This window comes from Pholcus phalangioides, unplaced genomic scaffold (assembly GCF_987345545.1).
Source record: "Pholcus phalangioides strain wild (caught in Gottingen) unplaced genomic scaffold, Ppha-v1.0 ptg000039l_1, whole genome shotgun sequence".
Taxonomy (NCBI): Eukaryota; Metazoa; Arthropoda; class Arachnida; order Araneae; family Pholcidae; genus Pholcus; species Pholcus phalangioides.
The window spans coordinates 5166097-5180028 of record NW_028301625.1 but is presented as its reverse complement, the minus strand read 5'-3'; the positions used below and the strand labels follow the sequence as shown (position 1 = coordinate 5180028).

At 33.3% G+C, this 13932-nt stretch overlaps 1 protein-coding gene across 1 annotated transcript in view; it reads right to left on the bottom strand.

Moving 5' to 3' along the window:
* Window positions 1-13932, bottom strand: part of LOC149065482 (uncharacterized) — a 116039-nt gene that overhangs the window by 59513 nt on the left and 42594 nt on the right. The window lies entirely within an intron of this gene.

Genomic DNA, 13932 nt, shown 5'->3' with positions numbered 1-13932 from the left:
TAGTAACGTTGTTCTATGGTCTTTACCACTTTTTCCCCATACAATAACGCTCTTTAAGCACTTTTTAACTTCAACAGGGCAACATCTCAAAAACAAGATCCAATAAATAAACGTTTAAGATCCAATAATAATAAAACGTTGGCAGGGTGATACTCGTGTTCAGCAGGTCAAAACCATTCGGAATTGTATATTTTCATGTCAGACGCAATTATTAGCAATTTCGCAGATAATTGGAAAAAATTTTTGGGCGAAAATTGGCAATATCCCGTACTTATGATCCCAATTTCCAGGATTTTTTCTAGGTTACTCTAATCATAATAAAATAACAAATTTGCGTCAGTATTTGATTGCGTCTAATTATATTTTTCTTGCCAGAAAGGTCTTAAATATGTTAATCTCGGTTGCAACGGCACCTCGCTCATAACGACCTAGTTTCGCAAAATCTTCAATGTCGTTATAACTGAGTTCGATTGTATTTAGATGGTTTTTAATGTTCTAAACAATCTAATTTTTTTAAGAGCGCAATACAATCGAGAATAACTGCACCAAAAAAAAATGTATCAACAGATATAACATTCAATAACGCATAAGAAAAAATATGGGGACAGCGTCAATCGTCGGCACCCACAAGATCCATGTAAATCCTATTCTATGATATGGAAGTCGGGTATCAATTCGTCAACAGCTGATGCCTCTCCACCCTTTTCTACTTCGGGATCCTGTCGAGAATATATCTATGGGCTAGAATCGCAGCTTAAGAATTTGATAATCCGATAACCACAGTCAGTTTAAAACGACGGACGAGATCTTTCCACGCCCCATGTTTCTTTCTTTCAATTTTTTTTCTCCTTCAAGCGGCTGAGATAAGGTTCGACGAGCCTTTTACTGCGTGACTCTCGAAACTACACGTGTGTGGTGCACGCTATCGAAACAAAAAAAAAGGCAAACAAAAACAACAAAACCCGTGCTTTTTTATTGTTAATAGGCACAGATCTCAGAGGAAACTATTTCTCTGCAGTGTTTCTGTAAGATGAGGGATGATTTTTATGCGCCAGTTCTTGAGCAAGCATTAACTTAATAAAATAACTCAAGAAACTTGACGTAAAACTGACCTTGCAGAAAAGAAAGAATAAAAAAATAAAATAAAAACATTGCTTGTTTCATTCTGGAGCGATACAAATCGAAACTTACGGAGCTGTTATTGTAGAAGAGTAAAAATAAAACAAAAAATGGAATAACTATGTGTATGTACCTCTCAATTATCTTCAGTAAGAGAGGCTACGAAGTAAGACGCAAGTAACAAGATAGACAGTCTCAGACACACATTAACTTGGGCGAATAATCTCGTTTCTCTTCCTGCTCGGATGTAATAGAACGTATTGCCATCACGCATTCGCCCCAAGCGACTTCCAAAGCTGGATTTGTTTTAGCTTAATGAACTTACTCATTGGCATAACAAAAAAAGGAGCAAAAATCTTCATTGTACCTTCTCTGACTGACTTTTAGAAACATCACACTGTTAGTGTTATCTCATTTACAATAGTTATGTTGATCACGTGTTCTTACGCGAAATTCAAAAATCTCGCTTTCTATTTCCTTATAGAACTACCGAATTTTGACACATTCACAGGAAACAACAAAATCAACAAAGAAATATGGTTTCTTAATGGAAATAAATCGAAAGTATTCATGAAATTTGTTTCATATATAGTCAGATCCGGTTGTAACGACATTCGAGGGACCATGCTAATGTATTGTTATAATCGAGTCGTTAAGACCGAAGTTGAAATTTTTCAGTAGGTAATAAAATATGTTATCAGATGCTATCGCGATGTGTTTATTTCACCCTTGATATTAAATAATGCAGAATAAATCGTATCTTACACTAACAACTTTATCATTGATCATTTTTGTCGCACCACGGTCATTTTCTGCACATGAGGGCTAACTTTTTAGACCGGGACCTACAATTTATTGCCGATTCTGAACGGCAGGCTTGTTTTTTTATACTCATCGAGACGTTGGTGCGCTAACCCCTCGATGGGGAACTCCTTGCGGTAGCAATTTTTTTCCGCGGTCATGTCGCTGTTTCTGTTGTACCCCTGTGTCAGGAAAGTTTCCTAACAAGGACGAACCGGGTATCGAACTCGCGACACCTCTAAACATCCTTTGGTACTTACTTTAGGCGAGTATCTTATCGACCTAGGCTACCGCGCCCACCAACAACTTTATAAAACCTTGATTTGATGAAAACAACTACAAGTAATGCGTTTATTTACCCTGACCTTTATCTCGAAGTAGGCTCCAAAGTGAATTTCACAAGCCCTTTCAAACAAAAGACAAAGAAGCTTGAATAGATACCGAATGCACGGATTAAATGGAGTTAGAATCCGATCCCCACAGAACTACAGTTAAACCTCGCTACAACGATACTTGATATAACAAAAATTCCTCTACAACGATATTTTCTCGAATCTTGTTTGAAATTGCCTATAGTCTACTGTTCCTCTCGATACACCGATATCCTTTGCTCTACGATAAATCCCTCTCTCTATATATATATAGATATATTTTGTATTTCACTAAAAAAAATCGCGTTCAATTTATTTTTAAGTTCTTCACCAGTGTTCTTTCTAAGATATTTTATAATAAACATCTCTCGGTATTCAGCAAATAGCACTCCCTGCTCTCCGAAATTATTAATGAAGTTGTGAAGAGCTACTTTCTGTGTAGTTCACGAAAGCAATGTGCAAGAGACTACTTGACAGGATGAAACAACTGACCGTCTTTTATTCATCTACTAATCAATTAGAAAATTTTTAGCGGCGAATAAATACTTAAAAATGATACCAAAACAATACCAATTCAGAAGAGATACTAACAACAGCATAAATTTGGTGGCGTCTGATGATAATGCTACCCCTCGATAACCCCTCTACGACGATATTTTAGCTTGTTCCGCAGAGTATCGTTATATTGAGGTTTCACTGTATTTATACTCTGTTATTGATACTAAAAAAGAATAAAAACATGCAGGGATCCCTACGGCTTCTGAGAACTATGTCACTAGATAATACTGAACAATAACCAATAACAGTTTAATGCAAATGATGTTCAGATGGTCATAATTAAGAGTTGTAAAGGTTTTGGAAAATAAGCAATATTAGCTTCGTGCAATTGAGTAATTTTTAATTTAATTAAAACCAAATTTTAAAGTCCACCAGTGGACCACCTAAAACATCTTTTAACCATAGGTTGAGAAACACTATATCACGGGTTTTTTTAGTACGTTAATATCATTAAAACAAAGCCCATTACATTTCCGTGTCATATTACTCCATTATGGCACTTCAAAGTTTTGTGCACATGCAAAAACCATGTGTCTTGTCTAAAACCTCAACCCTATCATGATGGTTATCAATAGAAAATGCAGACAAACATTTCCTTAATATGCTGTAAAATGTGTCCTTATATCCAATATCCACTCTCATTAGCTTATTTAATTTTAAAACGAATAACTCATATTTTAAACGAAATAACAATGAATACAGCAACGATTTCCAAACAATAAAAAAAATCAAGATTTGGTTTACTTTCAGGATTACACTATAAAAGTTATCTTTTGCAAAACTTGGAAAAAAAACCAAAAAAAACCAACCAACCAATAAACCTATTGGTTACATTCGCTCGAATCTAACTGATATGCTTATTGGTTGTATTTTTCAAGTTTCATAACAGAACTTTTATAGTATAATGCCTTAGGCATAGTTTCCCAAACTTGTTCATGCGTTCAACCGTACCCTTCTTCAAAAATGTTTTTTCCTCATCGTCCCCAATTTAAGTCAACCCATACGAGCCTATGTTATACCCGTAGCTTTTACCGTCCCCTTTTATCATTCCATCACACACGGGGGCAAAATATTGACCACTTTGGGGAAACACTAGTCTTAGGGAATATTTACATAATATCTGTCCAACTGCTATGGTGAAATCGGACAATTTAGGACAATTAGAAAAGATGATTACCGAATAGGATTTTTTTACTCTCATCTCAGTAGCTTTTCATCTCACCCGAATAAGAATAAGCGCCGTTTGTTACGTGAATAAATACTTTTAAAAAAGAGGAAGAACGCCTTAATTTACTTCAATGTAACGGCACCATATCTCTCGACGTCTCATTATTAGCCTTGAACCCGCGATTTCGATCGAGACGTGAATTCTATAATACTTTAGTAAGACACAGAAAGGCAGGGCACCAGAAATCAATGTTGAACTGGTTGTTTCTTTCAATCATCACTGGGATTGTGAATTGATAAAGCGAGAGACATTTTTATTTTTTTTTACACGGCGATGATCATCGGGCCTCTGAGGTTAAAAACTGACCTTCACCATCCTACAGGATTAAATTCTCTTCTCTTGATAGAAAAATAAAGTTCGCCCACCGTGTTCAGTCGACAAAGATAGAGATTATCAAAACATATGATGTTCTCTCTTTTAATTTGTCTTTCACATGGACTGGTCTGAAAATATTTTTTTTTATTTAATCATTCCATCATATTTTCAAGTTAAAAATAAAGTTCCCATTTTTACACGCAAAAAAATAATTTGATTGCAAGAAACGGGAAAGAATGTCTTCCAACATGTTCATTGATATGATCAGACACGTTTGTAGTACATTAATCATGCGCACAATCTTAGTTTTCTTAAAAAAACACCATTGGTTACCGAAGCGCTTTTCCCCCCCTTCGACTAATTATCTAGTGTTAACAGTTTTTTTTTTTTACGAGTATCACATTTGTTGCCTTCACTGGAAGAGAGATTCAATATAAAAGAGGGGTCAAATCAGCAAATGTAACACAGCGTGTATAACACATCTCTACTTAATTTCTTGAAAAAAAAAAACTTTTGACTTTGGTTCAGCAAGCAAAAAAAAAAAAAAAAACAAAAAAAAAAAAAAAACATCGAGGTACCTTGCACAATATATACTGTACTATTTTGCTATTTTTCAGACGCCACGGTCACTTTATTACCATGGGCGCTAATTAGGCTCCAACAGGAATTCGAACACTCTTTCTGTTGAACAAGAAGTATGTGCATCAACTACTCAGCTGAAAAAAAATAACTTACTTAACTCATACCTAACGGGCGATCATGCCACCAACTAAGTTGCTAATTAAATTTTTTATGCAGCAACCCACTCAGCTGCCGGGCGGTAGTATTTTCCTGGTCGGAGCAGACAACTCAGTTGCGTGAGTTCCCTTATAATAATACATGAAATACAGCCTCGAGAAATTACAGGTATAGTAAACGAAACGCTATCGAATCGTGGTCTGACTGGATGCTGTAGCGACGACAAGAAAATTAATGTCAAGATGGAAAAAAATTGTTTTCAGTCAGTGACGGCTCAGTAACAGTAAATAAATTTGTGTTACCTGTGATTTCATGACTTTTCTAAATTTAAAGGATGGAAGCAGCATAAAAACAATTTTGATGAGCACAGTAATGAATCTATTTTACACGGTTCATTTCTAATTCCGCCGTGCAAAATTAAGCTTGTGAACCGTAACAAGTTTTCCCCGATTCAGTCGGTTTTTTTCTTTTATCTCATTTCTTTTCTTTTTTTCACAATTTCCGCATCAGATAAACATTTAAAAAGGAAAATTCGATTGGAAAAAGAAAAACCTCCAGGACCGTTCAATAGTTTTATAAGAAATATTAACGAAGTAAAAATAAGTCAAAAATTTAATAAACTATCATAGACCAAGCAATGAAAAAAAACCCATGTTTCAGGAATGGAAATTAAATCTATCAAGATGTGTCGACAGGAAATGTTTTGTATTAAATTCTCTGTAATTAAATTATTTTTACGAAAATTGTTCTTCGAATAACCAGACATTAAAAATGCTTTTACTGAAAATACTTAGAACAAAAGATTTGTTTGGCTTCTTCTCCGTGATGTCTCCAGAAACCGACTAAAAGCCTGTCATAACACTCTCAATAAAATGAATAATGAAAAAAACAAACGGGAAACATTTGAACGATGTTCATGAATTTCAAAAACCAAACAAGTACCGAAATATTTAATTGAGAAACGAATTTACTGAATGTGTAAAACATTAATGTTAAATGTAACCACAACGTTTTGCAACAACGAGGTTAAATAAATAGTCACTTCAAAAAAAAAAAAAAAAAATTCCCACTGCCGGAAAACTAAGGGTTCGTAAATTTCGATTTCATTTCATAGCATTCTTTCATAAAATCCATACACTCTGAAGCTCTTTATGGATTATACATAAACCACAACTATATTCTTTTTACCCTTTCATTACTGACGGGGTCCAGGTTTAAAAGTAACACTTATTTTTTAAACCCCGTAAAATCCTTCACATACGTTGATGGGTGTTGGTATTTTAAATTATAAACGCTGTGTAAAACTACTTTACCAGATGACAGCACAAGTGTGAGACAACTAGTTTTTTAAATATGTTAATTAATTAAATTCAGTTAGACGTTTCGCCCCTGTAAAAGTGTTTACTGCAATGCATAAAAGCGTGATGCAGTAAAAGACTGCTCTTACAAAATGTTCCCTAACATGTATGAAGCAAATTATATGGCTGGCGGTAAAATAAATAAATATTCACCATTATGCATTATTCAACACATTTGATTCGGTATTTTTTACTTTTATCGTAAGCGTATAGTACTGACCAAACTTTCAAAAAAAAAAAAAAAAAAAAAAAAAATACCAGGTTAATTAAATCATTTTGTGCTAAATACGTTTTCGAAATTTTTTGTTTTTGTTTTTAAGCTTTAATTAGAAATAAAATTACCTACCAAAAAGCTTAAGGTAGTGTAAGGGTTAAGGTAGTTTAAGATTCGGGTTACATCAACAAATGATCTCAAGTTCATATCGTCCGCCGCATGCCAGAAGCACAAATGTGCAAATTTTCTCCTTTTTTATCAGCTGGTTGGATACATTATTTTGCCATTTAAGTTTTGCCTGAAACGCGAAGGTGAATTCCATTGAAACACATGCTACAAAACATTTTAGAAAAATAACTTCCATAGAGTAACATGGGTAAAGTAAATTTCCCACATCATTTCCCACGTTCTTTTTTTTCCAAGGACATTGCACATTTGTGCTTCTGGCATGTCTGGCATGAAGGGGACGATATTTAATGCTCGTTCCAAACAATAAACCATTTAGTTTCAAAGAGTGAAGGATTTATTCCAAGTACCTGAGATAGTTATAAGATCCATACATCAATCGGGAGAATCTTTAAATTCCCCAAATGCGACCTTACTAATCCTTCTATAACTACTTGTAATAGTACAGAAGAAATATTTTCTGTCTTTTGATTTTTAAAATATTATACATAAGATGAAATCGAAAAGGAAGCGTCAGTAAAACCCGATTTCGGATGAAACAATTCCACTTGAAAAACGAAATGAAAAGAAACGTGCGCATGGAGGTTTATTTCGTCTAAGTCTCTTTTTATTTTCTTTACAAGTCGTCGATATTTATTCCGTCTAGTCTAAATATATTAACGACTATCGTCTGAAAATAGGAGAGGGTTAAGTATGTATCAAACAAATTGTTGCGACGTTTAACAAATGTATTCTAATCAGATTTTTTTTTTTTTTTAAATTATCACTTTCTATTCCTACCAGCGACACGGACATAAGTTGCACTTCGCAAAAAATATTGTGTTACACTGAAAATGCATACAAATTCATTTAATTTGGACAGACGTTTCCAAAGATTACTTAACAACACGATGAAAATAATAAGAACCCTTTTTAAGCGGGTAAAAAATCTAATTCATGCCACTGTTTGGCTTCTTTTGTCAATGCCACTCAATCAAGGTTTCATAAACCTTGCGTTCATTGTGAACGCGAGTTCTAGCACGCAATTCTAGTTATCTCAACTCGTGAGCTAGTAATTAATTATTCAGCAAGAGAATATACTGCTAATTTGACGATCACATTATTATAACTTTGCCGGCAAGTCGGATTTGGGTCACTACACCATAAAAGATTAATTCAATGAATTAAATTAGCTGAGTAGCATAATATGTTCTAGTAATCATGAAGCGTATTTAGTGCAGTTGTGTTATAATGCAACTACAACTGAGACGCGCCAATATTCAGACTCGAAGAGTGATAAAAACTTGTCTTGTGGAACAACAAAATCAACCTTAAGACCAAACAAATATCAATAAAAAATGTGATGCATTCTACTTGATGGATGTCTTCGCTAAATACTTGATAAATCGGTATCTTCGGAACAATTTCATTATAAGCACTTTCAGTTAAAAGGAAAAAATAAAGGATAAATAATCTGAAGAATAAAAACATAAAACATTTGTTTGTTGTACGGAAATATAAAGAGCAGTTAAAACTGAGTTTTTCCAGTACTTGATAAAGGATTACTAGTTTGATTATATATATATATACTTGAAACTTTTGAATTCGGTCGTATTAGATTAGTTTTGATAACGAGACGGATTTTTTGGTGACGAGAATAGAATTGTTGAAAGATTTGAAAAAAGTGTCTGAGATTTAAAAGACAGGCAAGACACACACGCAATCAATCTCTTCCTGGCTCAATTTATCCTGGGTTTCAGGGTTAAAAAGTGAGTTTCTTTAAATGCATATGTTTATATCAGATATTTTTTTTTAACATAATAACGTGATTCACATGCATATCTCTCTATGCATGCTACCATTAGCAGGCCAAAAAGGACCGCAGAACCTGATGAAGTGAGTAAAATAAAGATAGAAAATAATTCAGGAAGAGAGAGAGAGAGAGAAAGAGAGAGAGAGTGTACACACAAAATTTATTTATGCTCGAAGTCATCTTCTGTAAAGCAGGAAAAGAGTTAACTCTGTTGGGTCGTTATTTGAGCAATGAGGCGACATAATCATTAGCCATTCGATGTTGTAATGAAAAATGTTTTAGTGAGCCATAGTATTATATTCTCTCGTTGTTTATGAATAAATACAGTATATACGTATATATAATCAGAAGATAACAGCCACGCATAATTTGCTTCGGTATTATCTTTACTGTAAAAGAACACTGCTAAATAATAATAACAAACCTACAAAAAAAACCAAAGTATCTACCAATCAAAAGGTTGGTTTTAATGTGCTTTAAGTTGGACCTTGAGTTACACACGACTGGGCGGAAAAGAGAAATAGGTGGTACAAACAAGAAAATGGAAAAGCAGGATTTCTGAAGTTAATAGGTAGTGAACTGAAGCGTCTGAAGGTCACTGAAATTTAAAATGAAAATAAAGCAAAACTATGACAATAGTATATATATATATATAACTCACCATTAAGACATAAGTAAAAAAAACTCTGCTCAGACTTTATCATATCTTTTCAAGTTTTGCAAACAGTACGTCGGATGATTTCCAGTGTAATTATCTCAAGTTTACATCTTTCAGTTCATAAAAAAACCGTCTTTTTTAAATTAGCCAAACTTGAGCTTAATTTGCATTGAACTACGCATTAAAATAGAATTAACTGTTAAAAACTTAGCATGTCAACCCCGGAACTTGTTTTGTTGCACTATAATCATTTCCACGCACCGGAAAATTGGCTAAAATGAAATATTCATTTAAGGTCAATTTACGAACGGGTAAACAAATACTGTATATTCGTGTCCGAAGCGGAGCTTCACTCCAGATTTTTTCAAACGATTGCTGCATTAAACCTAATACCCGAAAAGATAATTTTCCGACATAGGTATAAGATAATTGTTGCCTGTCATAATGCCCTTGATTTATCTAATAACAATACAAATTGGACAATGTACAGATACGCCTTCATATATAAGACCTTTATGTATTTTATATATTCGGCACCTAGACGCAGTTAAATTTATAATACCAGCACGAGAGAGAGACGACATGGCTACAAAGTGGGGAATCACTTACCCACCCAAATGGAAATAAAATTTATACAGAAAGATGCAGACGGTAATGCGATGAATGGGAAGGACATCCAACCAATTCAAACTGCTATTACAAACCGGTCCATTCGATATAATTTTCTGTCATTTGCATAGATACCTGCCAACTTCGTAATGATTCAGCAGGTGCAAAAGTATACGTATTTGAAACGACCCAATGCACCTGCTCGCTCCAATGAAATATCGCTGGCGAACGAGGATCCATATAAAAAGATGCAAAATACCCAATTGGTTGTACACTTGCATACAATACTTAAATCCCCGTGGCATACGTACAGGTCATCTTTAGCAAAAATTTCGATTGAAGTACTGTATTACGCTAGCGAATTCATCGCATGTACAGCAAATAAAACGATTATACTGTGCATTTCTGGATTTTTCTCGAATTATCTTGCTGTATTTAACCAGAATTATTTTCAAATAGAATCAAACTTTTTATTTTCAAAAAAACTCAAACTCAAATAATCTCATTAATAAAAAATAAAATAAAACACAATAAATAAATAAATAAATTTAGTAGTGAACAAAGCCAGATTAAAATAAACGAATGCAATGATGAAAAATTTTGGAAAATAAAAAGTAACATTTATTATATCATTTACTAATCGTTTTATGGTGCGTATATACAGGGTGATCAGCGAATAAGCCCTTATTTCAAAATTAAATATCTCTACAACAAAGATCAATAGAATTATGCGGTAAACGGTACGTTTATTAGCAAAACTGTAAAAATGCACAGAAATTTCGAAAATTTAGTTTTTTTTTTAATTTTTAAAAATTTAAAAAAAAAACAAAACTGGAGATTTTGGGGTTCCGAAAATCCTCATTTGTGTGAAGAGAAACCACTGCATTCACCTAAAGTTACTGCATGGGCTGCGGTATGCGCCAGAGGCATTATCGGCCCCTTCTTCGTGCGAGAAACGGTTACTAAATTACAATTTTGGAACAATTTGTCAGCACACATGGCGCATACCGCAGCCCATGCAGTAACTTTAGGCGAATGCAGTGGTTTCTCTTCACACAAATGAGGATTTTCGGAACCCCAAAATCTCCAGTTTTTTTTTTTTTTTTAATTTTAAAAAATTAAAAAAAAACTAAATTTTCGAAATTTCTGTACAACATTCTTACAGTTTTGCTAGTAAACGTACCGTTTACCGCATAATTCTACTGATCTTTGTTGTAGAGATATTTAATTTTGAAATAAGGGCTTATTCGCTGATCACCCTGTATATAATTTTACAAAAGTGTGTTTCAAAGGTCTCTGGTTTATTTGAAGAAATATTAGCCGAATTACTTGTAAAATAAATCACGAGATGGAAATTTACTGATCATCAGTCTAATTCAATACCGTGTCGGTCAAATATGAGATTATTTTTCTTTCTATATAAACTAAGATGAATATAGAACACAACTTTACAAGATACATAAGGGTTTTAAGAGGAAAAACATTCGTTGAGTCTGGCAATGCATTTATCCCTCAGCTTGACAAAATAATGATTCCTCCATCTTTTCTTACACCGAGTTCGTGGCCATCATTAACCGATGATTCTAATGGATTCTTGAGTTCTTTTACCATTAAATTCTAACCATTACAGACTTGCGTTTCTAACCATTCGAAAAACTCTGTAGGTGTTTCAGCTCAAAAGGTAAAAACCTTTCCCTTTTGGACCAAATACCCAGCCATGCTTCGGTCCTTTCACTAGGATAAAAGCATTCTCGCGTTTCAAATTTCTTTTCATTCGCTAAATGATCATAACATCAAAAACCGGATCAAAAAAACCAAAATAAAAGCCATAAGCTCTTCTTACATACATTTTTTTTAGTTAAAAAAAATTAAGGTATGTTTTTGCCATCGCTATCCACGCCATCGTCTGAAATTGAATACAGTGAAAAAAGAAAAAATAAGTAATAAAAATTCAAACATTACAGGAATGCATCGACTGAGCACGGATGAGAATTTGCAATCGAATAACAGTTATAGCTATTTATAAAATCCTTTCAACGATGAAAAGTTTTTTTCCATCCTTCTTTTCGATGAATAACCGCGCGCAATAGAAAACACACACACTCACACGCAAAAACTGTAATTTTGTAAGTTCTCAAGAAGAAAGTATAAAGAGAAATTAAAAAGAAAATAAACGCAAATGTTGTTTGAAATTGTGTGCTCAAGAATAAAATTTTATCGAAAGAAACCGAACCAGTCAGAATAATAATGAAAACCACGAAATTTTCTCGCTCTCCTCGTTCCAATATCCTCTTCTGGGTCACTCACGTCCGGCATTGAAAATGCGTGGGCTTCTTAATATGAGAATTGAGATATTAATCACTTCATGGCTCATTTCCTTCAAATTACGGGAACACAAAACATAGTCATTCTGATACGAGCTTGAATGAAACATTATAAAGATAATATAACTAAAAAAGACGAGAAAACGAGTTTAAAAAAAAACCACAAAAAACCAAACAAAGAAGACATTTCGTTGATAGCTTCGAGTGGCTAACCAAATTGCCAAAGAAACAATCAACGTCTTGAAAACTCAAACAATAAGTGGATGTGAGAATGAAGTGGGTGAAGTCGGTGATTCCACGAAAATACAAACTGTTCACTAGAAAAACACATTTCGAATGACGCTATATCGATCATCTAAACAAAAGAGCAAAATTAAAATAATATCAAACGAAATCAGTGCAAAATGAGTCAAGTAGCGCAACTCTAATCCATTTAACAAAGATGAAAACATAATGAAACTTGAGAACTTAAATGCAGATCAACTGGAGGACTTTCTGGACAACAACCTAAAAAGAATAAATTTGTGTCATTGAACAATTTGAATAAATTACCTCTTTCATTTTTATAAACGTTCGGGAGTGAACAGATGTTTCCAGATGACAACCATATTTATTATGGACATTTATTTATTTATTTATTTATTATGGACATTTATTTATTTATTTATTTATTATGGACATTTATTTATTTATTATGAACATTTATTTATTTATTTATTTATTATGGACATTTATTTATTTATTTTGGAACTTTTATTTAACCACTATAATTATTTTGGATGATTTTAAGAATAAGTGATAACCATAATTATTATGGATTTGTTCCATTTTGGAAGTTTTTTCCTTTGCTACCTCATTGGGATATTTGCCTGCTGTTTATATTTTTTATAGTTGGACAATATACTAGTGTATTTATCAAATAAATCCAGTATATTGCATTGAAAAAAGTGAGGGGTATTGTATGTTGTTTAGTAGTGAATTATCAGCTATGTGTGTTCCATCAGTTAAAGACAATATTTATGATCTCAAGCAATCACCCAATTAAACAGTTTATACTCAGTGTTAGGAGTCAAAATTCAACCACAATTTATCGAGTGACAAAAGAAAGATTAATTGAATTCATTTTGTATAAAATGCACTATGACCTGATTAATTTGACAATGTAGCTACAGTAAAAGCTCTATAACTTGGACTCCTCGGGACCGGTATTCAAGAATTTTCTGGATTATGGATAAAGTTTATTCATTTCATAAATTTTCATACCTTAAGCAGTAATATCCATCTTTGAGAGATATTGATTCATATTACCAGTGTGATTCGCATTTAAAGTATATACAGTCCACGCCGCTTGATGTGATGAAAACAACTATCTAAGAAACAAAACACCTAAAAAATGAGAACTTTTTCGTGTTCTTTTATCATTTTCGTTTTCACCCTTTTCTGAATCAATCCCTTCTCAATTGCAAACCACAACGTGAATTTCCCTATAGCTTGCATTATTCTGCTAACAATCAAACTATCATTATCGATTTACCCATCACTTTTTCACAGTACCCTTATATTATAAATACAAGTTATTTATATTTCTGGTGTATTCCAATAAGATCGAAATTTAGGTTTTCGTAACACGTTTTATGTTCAATGGGAAGATTGAATTCTGC